The following is a 16,030-nucleotide window of genomic DNA, read 5'->3' on the forward strand; positions in this document are numbered from 1 at the left end:
CACAGGCAGGGGTGGGAATCAAGAGTTATCTCTACCACAAAAGCAGCTACACTCTCTTCAAGAAATTTAGTTATAGACTTAAATCTCAGTTTGCATAAAGCAGAGCATGGTGTTAAAAACACACACATTTTTATCTATCTATCACCTGAGGACACGGACAAAAACAAGTCAGCATGAGCAATGCCATAGATACAGCAGAGCTGAAGAGCTGGATGGTAGGGAGATTTTAGAGGAGCTGGGGTTGCCAGGGTATAATGGAAATGGGAGGAAGTTAGGGGCTAAATGGCGGCCCCTTAAGGGGATACAGTGGCCAAAACTATTTTTTAATCAGTACTAATGTATTTCAATATGTCAACAACTGGCCTGCTAGCACCATGCATATCAGATGAATATCAGTTTTAGCAAACAAGAATATTTTTCTTGTATTAAACTCTCCAAATCCCAGAATGCAGAGGCCAAGTAGAGCATGGAAGAGAGTCTAAGGACAGTAATGAATTAAATTGACCATAATGATCTAGAAAACAGAAATGATAGGGCAGTCCACCATTAATAGCTAGAAGAAATGACAATTATCTAACTCAAGAGACGGCTAAAGGAGGAGTCTCATTATAAGATCTGAAATTCACATTTTTTTGAAATGGTGAGGTTAACATGACCAGTTTGTTGGAACCAATAAGTAAATGCTGGCGTGATACATGAAGGACAAGAGCATTTCTCAGAAAAGCCTCGACCTGAAGTTTTTGAGGACTCACAGAGACCAGAACCTATAATGAGGGGAGCAGAGTCACCAGGGCAAGTTCTCTACATAGGATGAGTAAACTCTCTCCCTTCTGGGTCTATCTGCACTTCCCTGACCTTCCAGCCTTGGCTAGATACAGTAATGTCAGAGACCAGCTTTGGATTTTGGTCTTGAGCTGAAGGAAGCTAAGATAATGAGAAAATACAGTGCACGAAATTGCATCAACCAAGTTCCAACTCTGATGATTTTCACAGAGCTGGCATGTGCAGGAGACGAGTGACCATTTTAAAAAATGCTGCAGTGTTAGTGTGCACAAAAACATTCATGACAGCAGTGTTTATGATAGCTAGTTGGGTAGACACACCACAGCACATCCACTCTATGTGATGTTACACAGCCATTAAAATGGTGTTTATAAAAACTTTATCATAATGCTAAATTTTTTAATATAGTCAATATGGAGGTTATAATATAACTAGCTGTACAGTATGATTGCAGCTAACTATAACAAAATACATAAAGATGTAAGAGTCACCAAATATTAATAGCATTTGGGTGCAGGGATTAAAATTTTGAGTGGCATTTCTTTATCATCTTATTTATTAATATTTTCCCAATTCATTTTAACAAATGAATAGAAAAAAACAGTGTGCTTTGGATAAATTGTAGGCACTTACACTAACAGAATTCTGTACATAGTAAATGTGGTCTTCAGATATAAATTATCCATCTGGCTCCAAATTGAAGCCATAACACTTTTTATTCTCTTCTCGCATGATCTTCCCTTAAACAAAGGCCATTGCAAAGTTAATGTGTGTGTGTTGTGTTTGTCCGCGTGTAGTGAGGGGATTTCAATTAAAGATGCACACACCTCTGGAGTCAGCATTTGCATGGGCTGGTTTGAAAGGCATCCATCATCCACTCAGGATATTACTGATATTGTTCAAATATCAAAAAAAAAAAAAAAAAAAGAGAGAGCGAGAGAAAGAAAGAAAGAGAAAGAAGAAAACTATTGGAGCTGTTAAGATTATACATGGGTTAATAATAATAGGTCAAAGATGAAATTATCTTAAAATTAACTGGAGAATTCTTATTGTTTTAAAGAAATATATACTATGCCACACACTATGACAGTATAACCTCCATCACAACCCTGTGAGCTTGGTACACTTATCATCTCCATTGTAAAGATGAGGAAACAGAGGCTAAGGCAAGATAGGTAACTCACTAAGGGTCATGCAGCTAAGAAATGGAAAAAGCAGGACTTGAGTCAAGTACTCTCAGTCCTCAAGTTCTGCCTCTTTGACCACTACTCCACATTGTCTGCATTTTTTGACACCAGAAATACACACCTAGATACCTCGACAGTCAGTAGGCCTCAGAGACCATCCTTGTCTATCAATTTTTGCTCTAGAACAAACCAGAGAAGGTAAGCGATGCACTGGAAGACACAGACACATATTGACCACTAGAGTTTCTTACACTGGCCAAGTCAAACACCTAAATGAACCCTATCTTAGAAGCCACAGTTAAAGAAAAGTGATGATGTAATTGTTTATGGTACTCTTTTTATGAAATCGTCTTTAAAGTGTTACCTATTTGTATGCATAAAATTCATTCCATCCTTGTTCCATTTTTAATTTGCTAATTTATTTAAGGAAGCTAATTCTATCTAACTCTAACATTTAATCTGAAAGACTTTAACCATTATCTTTTGCCTATAAGAAAACAAATTCTGATCTGGCTAAATGAAATGAAATAGAATAAAGTTCTAGTTTAAAATTCACTTGCTTTACTACTGTGGCTTTCTGACAAAAACAAAAGAAAAATAAAGTTTTAATTATAACTTTTTAAATGAATGATCACTTCCACCACATACATTGAGGAACCAGAGTCATAGAAACCTTGGCCCAAGCAACATAAGCAAAACCACAGCAATTCTTCCTCCTTCAAGCTCCCTATTCTCAAGGGCCCTGAAGTCTTAGGCTGAGTAGGGATGAAGTGATGCACAATGCGGAGAGGCGCCTTCTCTTATCTCCCACTAAAATTTAGAGGAAGAAAAGCGTGTGCAGCTGGAATATAAAGAGTCTAAGAAAAGTGAGGTTTTTTTGCAGAATGAGAAATATGCTGCAGTGAGACAAGGCAATAAGAAACATCATGGGCTAAATCTGACTGTAAAATTCTATGGTGAAATTGATTTCATGATGAAACACCTTTCCAAATGAAGAGCCAAATGCAAGAGGAGCTGGAGAATCATTTCATTTCAGATGGGCTGACACTGACAAGAAGAATTTACAGGGAATAATATTTCACAAAATGGGAATGAATGAAATCAGCTCATGGGTCTTCTATTGGTTTTTACCTTCTACAGAACATTCTATTTTCAGAAAACCTAAGGAAAGCAAATGAAAAAAGAATTTTTTGTTTGTGTGTTTTTTGAAGTGTTCAGGCAAAACAAGTTCCTCCAGAGGAGGCAGCAAATACATAGAAATATAGGCCAAAGAAACATGAATTGGCTATTTACACAATACTATTTAGAATATCTCAGCCCTGGCAAGGTGACTTGGTTGGAACATAATCCCGTTTACCAAAAGGCTGCAGATTCGATCCCAGATCAGGGCATATACCTAGGTTGAGGGTTTGATCCCCAGCTGGGGCGCATACAAGAGGCAACCAATCGGTATTTCTCACTCACACTGATGTCTCTTTCTCTTTTTCTCTTCCTTCCTCTCTCTTTAAAATCAATAAACATATCCTTGGGTGAAGATTAAAATCAAATCAAAGCAAATCAAGTCAAATATCTAAATGATAATCAAATGCTTCCATCTAATCCTAGAATGTGTCTGCACAGTTGTACATAATCTATAAAATTTCACATGCATTATCTTATTTTGACTTCTCAACAATTCTGAGCGGTTGCCAGGACACCATTAGGCTCATTTCATAGACGATGGAACTGAGACAGAGAGACCAGAGGATTTATTAAAGGGCAAATGCAAATTGTGGAATCTAAACCTGAACTCACATGTCCTGGTCACATGTAAATCTAGGAGAAGCATGGTAAGAGAGTGCAGCCCAGCAGCCAGCCTGCCCAGATTCAAAATCGGTCTGCCCAGCTTCAAAATCTAGGCTCTGTTGGTCTGGGCAGTATAAGAAATTAACCTTTCTTTGACTCAATTTCTTTATTTATAAAGCAGAGATAATAATAGTGCCTACTTCATAGGGTTGTTGTAAGGATAAAGTGAGTTAGTATTCATGAAATGCTTGGCATCTTGTAAGCACCATCCACGTGACTGTTATTATTAACATACCTATAGATATTTGGTTCCACCTCCTCTTTTAAATATAAAAATATGTTTGTGAAGTTATGTTTCCAATTTTTACACTTATATGTACTAAAACTCTCAACGTGCGGAGCAAAATCATTAGCAAGTTAGCATCTGACACCAACCCAGAGTCTTAATTGTCTGTGGCTCCTCGTACACCCCTGCTCTTACAGCCTACCATCCCTTCTGTCAGGTGATTGATTATAGTCATGCTCATCCCATCACTCAGATGGAATGGGATCTGCTATCTTCCTGTTTATTGTCACCATAGAGGGGATTTTAGAAGCAACACTGCCTAAATTATGCAAGTTTACAACGCCCCAGAGGAGCACTCTAAAGTACTGCAGATTGAAAAAACAAGAAAGATCCCACTTTCCTCCTGATGGCAATTTTTTAAATCTATTTCCACAAGTGCAGCCTGATGTGTACTCCTTATCACAGAGACCATGGCATCTGAAAATGTCTTGAATAAAGAATGAGGCCTTGGTAAGAATGGGCCCTGCGTTACCCCCAACTTTTTCCCTTCTTCTTAAGGTGTGGTAGCTGGACTAGGACCAGCAGGACCTGGGAAGCCTGTGAGAAACACCAGATCCCAGGCCCCACCTCAGAGTGACAGCATCAGCATTTGCATCTTAAAAAGATCTTAGGTTCCAGTACAGATGAGAGCTTCAGCAACACAAGGCAATCTCTCTGCATGCAGGTGGTTTATTTGCAATTTCACTTTTGCTGAAAGAGCCATTTAAAGAGTATAACACTCCACTAGTGGTCAGTGGCTGGGTAAAGTCAAGATTAGCCTAAATTTGATAGTCAGAACTATGATAAACTTCAGCAACCACTCTAGAACCAAAGACAGCCAGTCTCTTGCTGATTTTCTCTAATGTCTCTTGTTATTTACTTATTAAAGCTTGAAAAAGCAGATGTGGCCTCACCTGCCACAACCCAGAAAAAATACAAGAATGAGTCATCACACTCCATAATTAGATGAGCAGGCTTGGATTCATAGCTGGATGAGCCCAGAAATGAATGAAAAGCAAGGCCAGACAATCATCGCTCTGCAAAGCCGGGCTCAGAAGGCAACCTGGAAGGTAATAAGCATCTTGGCTGGAATGAAGAAATTTAAAAGACTCCACTAAGTTAAAAAAAAAGGGGGGGAGGGCAGGGTAATAACTTAATGAATCACTGTAACTCTGGAACCACTCAATGCCTGAAAGAAAGTCTGTGTCTGTTTAAATGACAAACACCATCCCTTCAGGAAAGTGACTTAGCAGAGAGAAAAGTAATGTGATCCCTCTGGATAAGCCCTACCCTCAAAGAGAGAGATGGGAGCTGCCAGAGCTCCAGGTTATGTCCTGAAGGAGTTAGTCACTAACCATTATTGTGCTGGCTTCCTGGTCACTTCTCTTAGGGAAGACAGTTTATTTTAAAACTGACTATAACTCAGTAAGTATGAATGGGGCAGCAAGGATATACCCAGCATGGTGGGAATGTCAGACGCGGAGGTGGTTCGGGCTGCTCTCTCAGGAATCTGCAGTCACTCATGGGGTGTTATTTTCATGCATAAATACTCTATTTCAGTTTTGAGAGGAGAGAAGGGCAAAGCTGGGAATATGGGATTTAGAAAGCACTCTCCAGGCAATGGGTCCTTAAACAGCAGGACCAGTGAGAACCCAAAACACACATTTTAATGTGTCTTTGACATTTGGTGGTTTTCAAATCCTTACTCATAGGCTATTGATTTGTATACACTCTGGGTACCTATAAAGAAGGTAAGGGAAGTGCTTTTCTGCCTTGATTTAACAGAAAAGGCTCTACAGCTCAGAGAACTGAATAAGTAAGTCATGCTTACATAGCCATGAAGGGGCAGAAAAAAGAATTGGAACTTGGATTCTCTATACCAATCTAGGTCTTTGTCTATTCTTCCATGCTTAGTCTTAAATTGCATGCCAAGAATATCCATGTGCCTATTTCACTCTAATTTTGACCACTGGTTATCTCATTGAGTAGAAAGCAGTGGGGGCTGGTAATATTCAGATGAGAAACTTGTCTAGTGGCTCTAGCAAAAGGGTCATCAGGATTGAAACCCCAGTCTTTGGATTCCTGGAATGGGGAGCTTACCGCTGCTTCCCCGATGTGAGTACTCTCAAATCCATTTCTTCATCTTCTCGGATACTTGGTTTGACTGCATTTTATCACTTTCCTTTCAATTCGGTGCAGCCATATGACTTAATTTTGGCCAATGGAATGAGAGTGCAAGGGATACACACCTCCTCTAAAGCTTGGTTCATAAAAGTATCACATGTACAGTCCTCTAAGCCTCTTTCTCTTCTAACTGGAATGGTGACAACAGTGATTGGAAATCATGTATTTGATAGCAGAGCCACAGTCTACCTAGGTCCCTGAGTGACTGCATGGATCAAAGTCACTTTCCCCTTCAACCTGACTACCAACCTCAAATTGTCCTGTGATTGAGAAATAAACTTTTGTTGTGCTGAGCCATGACACATTTGGGTCCATTTATTTTAGTGCTTAGATAATCTTGGCTATGATGTACAACCAGCTGTTTGGGGCAGCAGCAGCGGCCACGTACCCCTTGCTCTGCTTCATAGAGGCTATCAAGTCCATCCCTGCAGTGATTCTTTAGGGCACTCATAAATCATTGAGTCAAAATCACCTGGGGAGATAAGCAATTAGACACAGCCATTTGGAGGCAGTGTAGAAAAGTAGATGAGATCAGGCTTTGTGAGCAAATCTCAGTTTGAAGTCCGACTCTGTCATTTATTAGCTGTGCCAATTCTGGCTGGTCCCTTAGCCTCTCAGAGCCTTGGTTTCCTCATCTATAAAATGGTGATAATAAGTAGCCACTAGGTTATGGTGAATTTTAAGCCATATTACAAGTTGATATGATATGTTTGGCACAGACTCTGCCACATAAGGGATACTTGGTAACCTCTAGGAATTATTGATACTATTTAGCATGTGTGTGCCTTGCTGACCTTTTCAGTCACCACAACACAGCTTGAGTGTACCTGAAGGTCATTTGGGTAGTTGATAATGGAGTAGAGACATAAGCTCTTCTTCATTTGATATTCTAAAGAGTACAGAGCTATGGAAGGCAGTTAAGACAATTAAAAAGATAAAGGTAAGCGCTGTTGATGCAACCAGGAGAAATGAATTAGTGAAATGAAGAGAAGTTTATTTGTCTCTAGCATGCTGGATTTTACTAATAATCCTCGGTCAACCTGCCAGGTAGGATCTAGTCATTAGCAAGTGCCTAAGTCATGCCATTGCAGAAGGCTCTAGGTTGGATTTTACCAACAGTCTGCATAAACAAAACAGCATGTAACTCAAGATACAGACATTGTTATGCTTCTAAGAGGCTTCCAGAGAACTCCAGAAGGCTAAAAAGAGTTACATTTTCTTATCTATTGATCACTGGCTTTAGGATACAGTCACAATGTTTGCTTTATGATTGCAGACTTTTTTCCTTCATTACTATCTCTGCCTTGTAATTTTAAAACTTGACTTTGGAAATTTCCCATTTACCATAGTGCTTAGTGAATGTAACACAGATATATAGACACACACATGGACACCACAGGGTTTCCATTGCTCCAAATCTAATCAAACCATCACCAAAATAAAATGTGCCCATATAAAACTATAGCCATGCAGTACACTATTTTCAAATTCCGTGGCATTCTATATTCTCTTGTTATTCGATGTCGCATTTTAAAAATGACCATCTCTAAGTTCAAGTATATTTATTGACATTCTATGTTACCAGTTAAATTCATTCACATCTAGAGTAAGTTCATCCTTCCTGGGACTAACAAACCATCGGGAGCTGCCTTTTCTGCAGGCAGAATACAAGGAGATGATTAGACCTGAAAGCTCCTTCAAAAGTTCGCTGCTGTGACTTTTACTGTGATTCTCAGCCACGTTCCTTGCTTGTATTTTAGCATTAAAGCTGATGCATGGCAGACCATGACCCCGTTCTCTGGGATGGCACTGACAAAATGCTCATCACCCCCCTGCAGAGCCAACAAGGACCACTGGCCAAAGTCTGGTGCACCTGCTCCGAGCTGTCTCATCTCCATTCCTTCTACCCCATCCTCATGGCCATCACCCTGCATAGCTTACTTTGTCTTTAACACCACTTGCATATCTTTCCTTTCCATGAAGAGACTAGGCCTCAAACTCAGAATCGCTGGCAGATAAGAGTATCTAACAAGAAACAACTTGGTTTTATTTTTGTAGTATTAGTTTCTAAGACTCAATTTCTATTTATGAAAAGTAACACTAGTGTTCCACTGAGGATGCTTTAGAAGTATTAGATAAACAGATAGATTGATAGATATAGATGTATATTATATACAGATATATTTAAGTAAAAATAAGTAAGTCCATTTAAAAATATTAGGAAATTATATACACAATAAAACCATAAAGATGTAAGGTAATAACTAAAGGAAATGTCATTTTAAAGCAACATTAGCCTCCTAATGTGATGTAGGTTTATGGTTTATGCTTTCTTATAGGCACTTTTTGCACACTGGTACTCCATTCATTAAAAAGACAAATGAACACATAAACAAAAGACCTTCGCTGTCCAATAGTTACATTTGCCTGTGAAACTACACATATGATTTTATCAGCCTGGCATCCAGCCTCTTTTCAGCACTTTCTGAAACTCTCTGACATTCTCTGTTTCTTTATGCCTCCGGGCAACAGCCAGAAAGAAATCGATACTGCTTCACACACGCTTCCTTACCTCTGCTTCTGCTTGCACTGTCCTTCTGCCTAAACCACGCTCCTCACTCCCTGCCGAACAAGCCTTTGCTATTTCTCTCATCTCCGAAGTACTCCTAGAGCATGTCCGCATTTCCCTTGAGCATTTATTACACCTTACTTTATTTTATAGCTGTGTATCAAAACCTCCAGAGAGATCAGAAAATATCTCTGGTGCCTTAGCCCCGCCTTAGAAATCCTTGGTTAATGTGTATAGAGTATAGCCTTGGATTTGGAGGATTTTAGACACTTTCCAGGGGTCTGTAGCATGTGGCAGGGTTCAGGAGACATCCTAAGAGACATTTATGACCTTCCTTAGGCCCCTGCTTTGGACAGTCAGCTTTTTACGTTTGGCCACCGTGGTACAGATGGAATGGCAGTGGGGAAAAAACTCAAGAATCCATTTGCTCTTTCTGAACAGATCTGGGTCTGGGCTGCTAAGCCTGACCTGGTCTTATTCTAGCACATGCAAATCTCTGATGGATTTTTCATCATGATTCTGTCACATAATTGTGCAGATTATTAGAAACAGACCACCAGAAACAGGAAGGCATCACCGTAAATTCAGCCAGGCTTTGGACTGCTTCTGCACTTAGGAAACGTGTCCTGCAGGCTATTTTAGACTGTCACTTAGACACGAAAAAAACAAAACAAGTCATCTGATGTCACCAGGTATGGACCTTATAACTTCCTCCAATATCCACAAGATACAATTCATGTCTTTATAGACTAAATGCTATCAATTAGATGAACCATTGTTTTCAACATGGCACTTTTCAGTAGGAGGACTGTGCCTAATGCTTCCTGACACACACATGGGTACAGCCTGTTCTCAAAGACAAACAAGAGTGGATTTAAATGGGTAGCATTATAGGTCATAGTAAAATCTAACACCTGGTCCTGACCTGTAATCAGAGAAATGATTTAAGGGCCTAATAAACTCAGCATGATCAAGAGTTTTCAAAATCTCTGCTAGACTTCAGGTTATCTTACTGTTATTTAAAGGACGCTGTCAGCTTTGTTTTCTGTGAGTTCTTCCTTCTGACAGTTTACAGGTTTTGTTTTATATTCTACCTTTCTCAGCCTCCCCAAGGCTTAAATTGGTGAGAAATGACATGCCAGTTTCTCCTAAAACATTATTAATGACAGACCAATTTCTGAACTCACATGTATATTTCAAATCAGTCCTTCTGCTGTTTTTGTTATTCTGCCTGTAGAAAAATGACAGAAATTCTAGGTTTCATGGAGAAACAATCCTGACATAAGACAAGTCAGCTAAATTTAATGTCAGAGAGATGCATGTCATTTTCCTTTCATTAATTCCCACTAATATCTTCTTCTTCCTCGTTTTCCCTTTCCCCACCTATGTCTCTTCAAATTTTTTTTTATAGTCTTTCAGGCACTTTTGTTCTCTCTTCCTTAGTATATCCACTGACATCTTATCCATTCTTTTACCTCACGAGCTCAGCCTCTTCTTTTGGGGTGACCTCCCCCTAAGCGTGTATCTACCAGGGGACGCTGTCACCCCTTCACCTCCACCTGGGCCCTGGCAATGCCTTGCCCTGGTAGCAGTGAAAACAGCTCCTTCCAGAAACAGATCCAGCACGTTAAAGATACAAGCTTATGCCATAATAAAAATGTGTGTGCATATAAATCAGAACTGGAAAGGCAAGAACCCAGAAAAAAATTGAAAATATTTTGTAGTATTGTAAAATTTAGGGAGATGTTTTATTGAATTCCCTTGGTGTTGTTATAACTGTGTTAGTTGAATATTAAACTTTTAAATAAAAAGAGTATGCACTTTTAAAAATTTTCATAAAATCTCTAAAACATCTATGGATTATTTTTTAAAAGTTGGGTTGTGGGTGAATCATTCAAAGCGTGAGACAAAATAATGACTACCTTTGCAGAGGCTTACTTAGAACATGTACATTGGAAATGGTGTGTCCCCTTTGCATGAAAGGATTCTTATACACATGCCCCTGCAGAGGACCTTTATTCTTGCAGAATATTGAGCTGACCCTATTTTCTTGCCCCTCAGGAGCCTCATATTTAGTTCCCTGGCTCCTCTACGCTATTCCATGTGCTTCTCTCTTCTGCTCCACTTCACAGCTGTGCGATGATACCACACACTTTCCGGTAGCAGACGCTGCTAGAAGCAGGTGCCAAAGCAGCAGAGGCTGTGAGAAACGGAGAGAATGCCTCAGTGGGTGGGGCTCTGCCTCGCAGGCCCCCCTGTTCCTCTTTCCCAGTCCTGGGGACAGGACAGGCCTAGGTGATCACACAAGTATTGTCATTTTCTCATCTATAAAATGGCTTTTTGAGAATTCATTGAGGTAATACATATTAAAGGCCGAACTATAGTCAACTCTCAATATATGGTTATTTTTACTACACTGCCACCTTCTGAGTTAGCATTGCAGGCAAAATTGATCAGTAAGGATGCTGGGGCAATTTTCTATTTATTTCAAGAAAACCATGTTCTTTAGGATAGGCAGAAATGTACTTCTGTAACCCATGTGAAGATCTGTTTAAATGGGCCCCAGAGAGAAGAAAATAAAGGAACGGTGTCTGTGAGATATATTAGGACACTTCCCTCATTTACTCATTCACTCAACAGGTATTTATTGAGCATTGATTCCATGCTGAATGACCTTATAGGTCTCCAAGATACAGCACTGATAAAGCAAATTTCCTGACCCACTGAAGCTGAGACTAACAGGAGAAACAAACACTAACAAACACACACACACACACACACTCACATATAATATGTCAGGGGTGATAAGAGTTGTGGAGAAAAGGAACTTGGATAAGAATGACAAAGAGAGAGGTGTGTGGGGGTAGGGGCATGATCACATATCTTGGATGGTGATCAGAGAAAGCCTCTCTGATGAGGTGACATTTACATTTGTGTAAAGCCATGTCTGGAGACCTCAGAAATTGTTCTTCAGTAAAACAAGAACATCTGATGCATTGGAATTCTTACTATATATAACTCTAAGAGTAAGTCATTTTTAACACACCCCTCCTCTATATGGAAGAAATGACTTTCCATGATAATTATGAAATGGAACAAATATACTTCATGAACAAACTAAAATGTGCACACACCAAACAGAATCATATACTTGGAGGTATCCAAAAGTTAAGCACAAACCAAAACCATAAATGGTCATAGAGAATAGCAGAATTAATATAACTCAAAGTCTATCTATTTTTATAATCACTGTGCTCCACTGTTTGTTCCAAATCTATTGTTTAAATGCAAGAATACATGGTACCACAGAGCTGGAGCTATAAGCAGCGCCAGAGCAAGAGAAGGATCTGAGACCATTTGTCCTCCTTGTTCAGTAGATAACAGAGGCTGTGTGCCAGTCTGTATTATTGGGACTTCTCCGAATTAACTTCCATGTAGGCTACAGCATTTATTCAATAATAGTAATAATAATATGCTTTGCCGCTTGCTTGTATTATTAAAAGTTAACAGTAACAGAAATGCATATTTTGGGGAGGAAAAATATTTTATTACTGACATTGTTTAGATACTCCCGTGTTTGGAGATAAGAAGCAGAACAACTCTTAGCTGGTTTCATGATAGTTTTAAATCCTCCATGTGCCTGTTTATTGTCTGCCCCCACAAAATGCCATTTCTACTGTCTCACCCTAGATATGCCACTTGAGTGGGGGAGCCCTTTCTCTTCATTTCAGATCTAATATGCTCCCGCTTCCAAATACATTTCGCTCTCTTTCATAGACCATTTAGACTCTGGATAAAGCAGCCATATATCTGGATAAAGATATTCTGGAAGCAAAGTGATTTGACACAGTTTCTGAGTCTAAACAGAAAAACTTATTTGACTCATAAGACTGAAAAACTCAAGAACCATATGATTTCACTCATATGTGGGCTGTAAAACTGAAAGCAACAAATGAACAAGCAAGACAAAAACCAAACAAACAAAACATCATAGTCACAGACAATAGAATGGTGGTTACTGGAAGAAAAAGGGGTTGGAGCATAGTAGAGGGTAAGGGTAGTCAAATATACGGTGATGGGAGAAGTTTGACTTTGGGTGGTAAACACAACATGCAAAATACAGATGATATATCATAGAAATGGACCCTTAAAACTACATAAGTTTATTAACTGATGCCATCACAATAAACAATACAATTTTTTTTAAAGAAATGGAAACCACTTAGATTTCCTGTTTATTAGAAAGAGGCTTGCTTCACTTTTAAGAACATGTAACAGATATTTGCAGAATATCTATCATGTCTAAGATGGGAAGCTAGGCAGCGAACAGAGGCATACCAAGTTATGAGACATGGCCTTGGACCATAAGACATTTAGTCTTGGATAGAGCTTATAAAAGGCAAAATAGGAAAAAAAAATAGAGCAAATAAATTCAAGAGGAAAAAAATTTATTTAAACGGGGAGATTACTTTAATCAGAGGTGGTCAAGGAAAACATTTGCATTAGTACTTTACCTGTGTTTGGAAAGGAGGCAATAGCACCAGATAAATAAAAGAGGAGGGAGAAAGCCTTAAGTGGATACTACATTGGGGTATAAAATATGTACAGTACGTTCAAAGTCCATCAGTAGTGTGGATGATGTCCTGCACGAGCACTGAGGTGCTCCATGAGATACATTAGAAGAAGGAGGAGGCCATCGTGGGCCTTGAATGCCATCAAGGAATGTGACAATCAATAGCTGAGAGTCACCCAACACTTTAAGCAAGTAAATAACCAACTCCTAGTGGTATTTTAGGAAAATAAATCTGTTTGTAATATGAAGCAGGCACTGAGGTAGAGGGAGAAGATAAAGAACAAGCACATCTGAGAACAGGCATAAAATGATAGTTACCTGAACTGAGGAAATTCTCCTTCAAATATAATGGGAATGGATGGCCTTAGGTCAAACACTATCAAATTAAAACTCTGAGTTTGAATTTCTTTATTCAATTTGGGGAATATGAAGATGAGGTCCTGGGGAAAACTGTCACATGACTAGCATCTAGGAAAACTCTCTTAATTTGTTGATGTGGTATTCTGAACTAAAGATGAAATGTTCTGAACTAAAGTTTCCAAAGAAAGAGTACAAAAAAGTCAGGGAGGAGTTGAACATTCTCTTTGAATATTAGAGCTCAAATGTTAGTCTCTTCACAAAAGCCAGTGGAAGCTTTTTTTGTTCTCAAAAACAAGCAAACAAGTGAAAGAATCACTTGTGTGAGGTTCCAAGAAAATTTTGTCCTGTGGTTGGTCTTACCAGGTGCAGCCTGGCCTTGAGTTAGATGATACAACATGAAACCCTTGGACACACTCGGAAATTTAAGATCCATCTTCTATTTCTAATTGTTTTCTTGAAAACATAAGAAGCTTCAAGGGGGGGAAATGTGTTTAAATCCCCTGAATAAGCTATATTTCAGGGCTGTGCTTACATAGTGATTTCTCCTGTGCTAATTAACTCACCTCTCTTCTTCAAACAAAACTCCCTACAAAAAACTTCAGTTCTTCAAAACACAAAAATGCCTCTTCTTATTTTTGACTTGTCTTAAGGGAGAAAATGTAAGTTTAAGGTAGCAGACATTCAGTATATTTATCTTCATTATGGATAATGTATTCACTATAAGACATAGTCCATATTATAAATTTGGCGTTGCAATTGCTTGTTCAAGTCACTCAAATTAAAAAATAATATAATTTAAATATTTTTTGCATCAAAGTCCTTATGATATAGATATATATATATATTTATATATATTATTTTTTTCAGGAGATATGTGCATTTTTATGAGGGCATCTCTTGAAAGTCTAATGAGAAGACCCCATGTACCAGGAGGTAGGGACAGGATCGTGGTCTTCTGGAGAGGGGAAAGGAGAAATTGGATTGGCTGTGCACTCTCCTTTTCTGACTCAGTTTACCAAAATTCTTATACTTCAAAATAGAGGGAGATGATACATTTTGAGAGCCACAGGTGAAGTCATTCTCCTCAAATTCAAATTTTGGTTTCATTTTCTTAAACTAGAAATCTCAATTTTCACTGACACTTAACCCCCTTTTAATTTCCTGGGAAAACTGGGAATGGAGAGGGGAGAAGGCACAGCACCCTTGAACACTGTCTCTACATGGTGGCAGAGAGGAAGGGGTTTTGCCCTCTGAAATAAACATAATTTGCTGCCTGAATCAGTATATTTCAGGATGATTTGCTCACTGGTTAGAAAAACACACCTTTCTAAACATCATGAATAACGGATGGAGATTTCTAAAACTGCCTGTCCTTTCGCTCTACAATTTAAATCACTCTCTTTCCAATCCAACATACTACATCTTGATTGAAGACTGGAAAGGTTATAAACAGTAAAGAGTAAAACTTTTCCACAAAGGTAGATAGATGAAAAAATAATCCTCCTCCTGTCCATGGGCAAGAGGTCCCCAACAGCTCATTGTCACCGCCGCCCTCCTTCATCACAGAGTTGTCTTGAAAGAACACAAGGACCAAAAATAGTCCACAGCCATGGCCTTAGCTCCACTGTGCCTGCCACCAAGCTGAACCCCGTGCCTTTGTTTCCTGCCTCCCCCAAACCAAGCACAAGATGCCATTTTCTCTAAGACTAACTTGGCACGGGGAAGCTGTATGTAGCTTGAGTTCTTAATACAGTCTGTCTCGGAGGCCGGGCATTGTGTAAATGCTGCCTACTCTGTGTACTTACATCTGTAAACTGTTTGCTGAGTATCAGTTTCCAAGCTGGAGAATTTTTCATCTTGCTTCAAATTCCTCCAAGTTTCATTTGAAACCCCTGCCAATGAAAGCAGTTAAAGTATGTGTCAGAAATGTGAGACCTTCATAGAAAATGCCACAAGAACGTGAAAGGACACTTCAGGCAGGGGCAGAGGGAAGGGGTGCTTCAGGCAGAGAAGGCTTAATAATAACTGTTTGATCATTTCCAAACGACTCTCTAAAAACTATGTCATCTGACCTTCAGAACAGCCACCCAAACCTCTCCCATTAGGTGCAACAAATTTTTTGAGCACCTAATATGTACCAGCTGCTGGTATCCCCACAACAGTCAAGGTCTTTATTCCCATAGAACTCAGGGTTGAAAGGGGGAGACAGATAATAAACACAAACAAACAAATCATCAAGGTAACTTACGCAGTGAGAGGAGCCA

The 16,030-nt window shown here is 39.2% G+C and overlaps 1 protein-coding gene across 2 annotated transcripts in view; it reads right to left on the reverse strand.

Annotated features, from left to right (window-relative positions):
• LRRC3B (leucine rich repeat containing 3B) overlaps positions 1–16,030 on the reverse strand; it is an 82,003-nt gene that overhangs the window by 41,856 nt on the left and 24,117 nt on the right. For both annotated transcript variants that reach the window (XM_054595840.1, XM_054595841.1), the window contains exon 2: positions 15,572–15,658. The gene's annotated coding sequence lies outside the window, so the exon portion shown is untranslated. The remainder of the gene's footprint in view (positions 1–15,571; positions 15,659–16,030) is intronic.

Source organism: Pteronotus mesoamericanus, unplaced genomic scaffold (genome assembly GCF_021234165.1).
Source record: "Pteronotus mesoamericanus isolate MK-2021 breed Mesoamerican mustached bat unplaced genomic scaffold, CSHL_Meso_final scaffold_54, whole genome shotgun sequence".
Classification (NCBI taxonomy): Eukaryota; Metazoa; Chordata; class Mammalia; order Chiroptera; family Mormoopidae; genus Pteronotus; species Pteronotus mesoamericanus.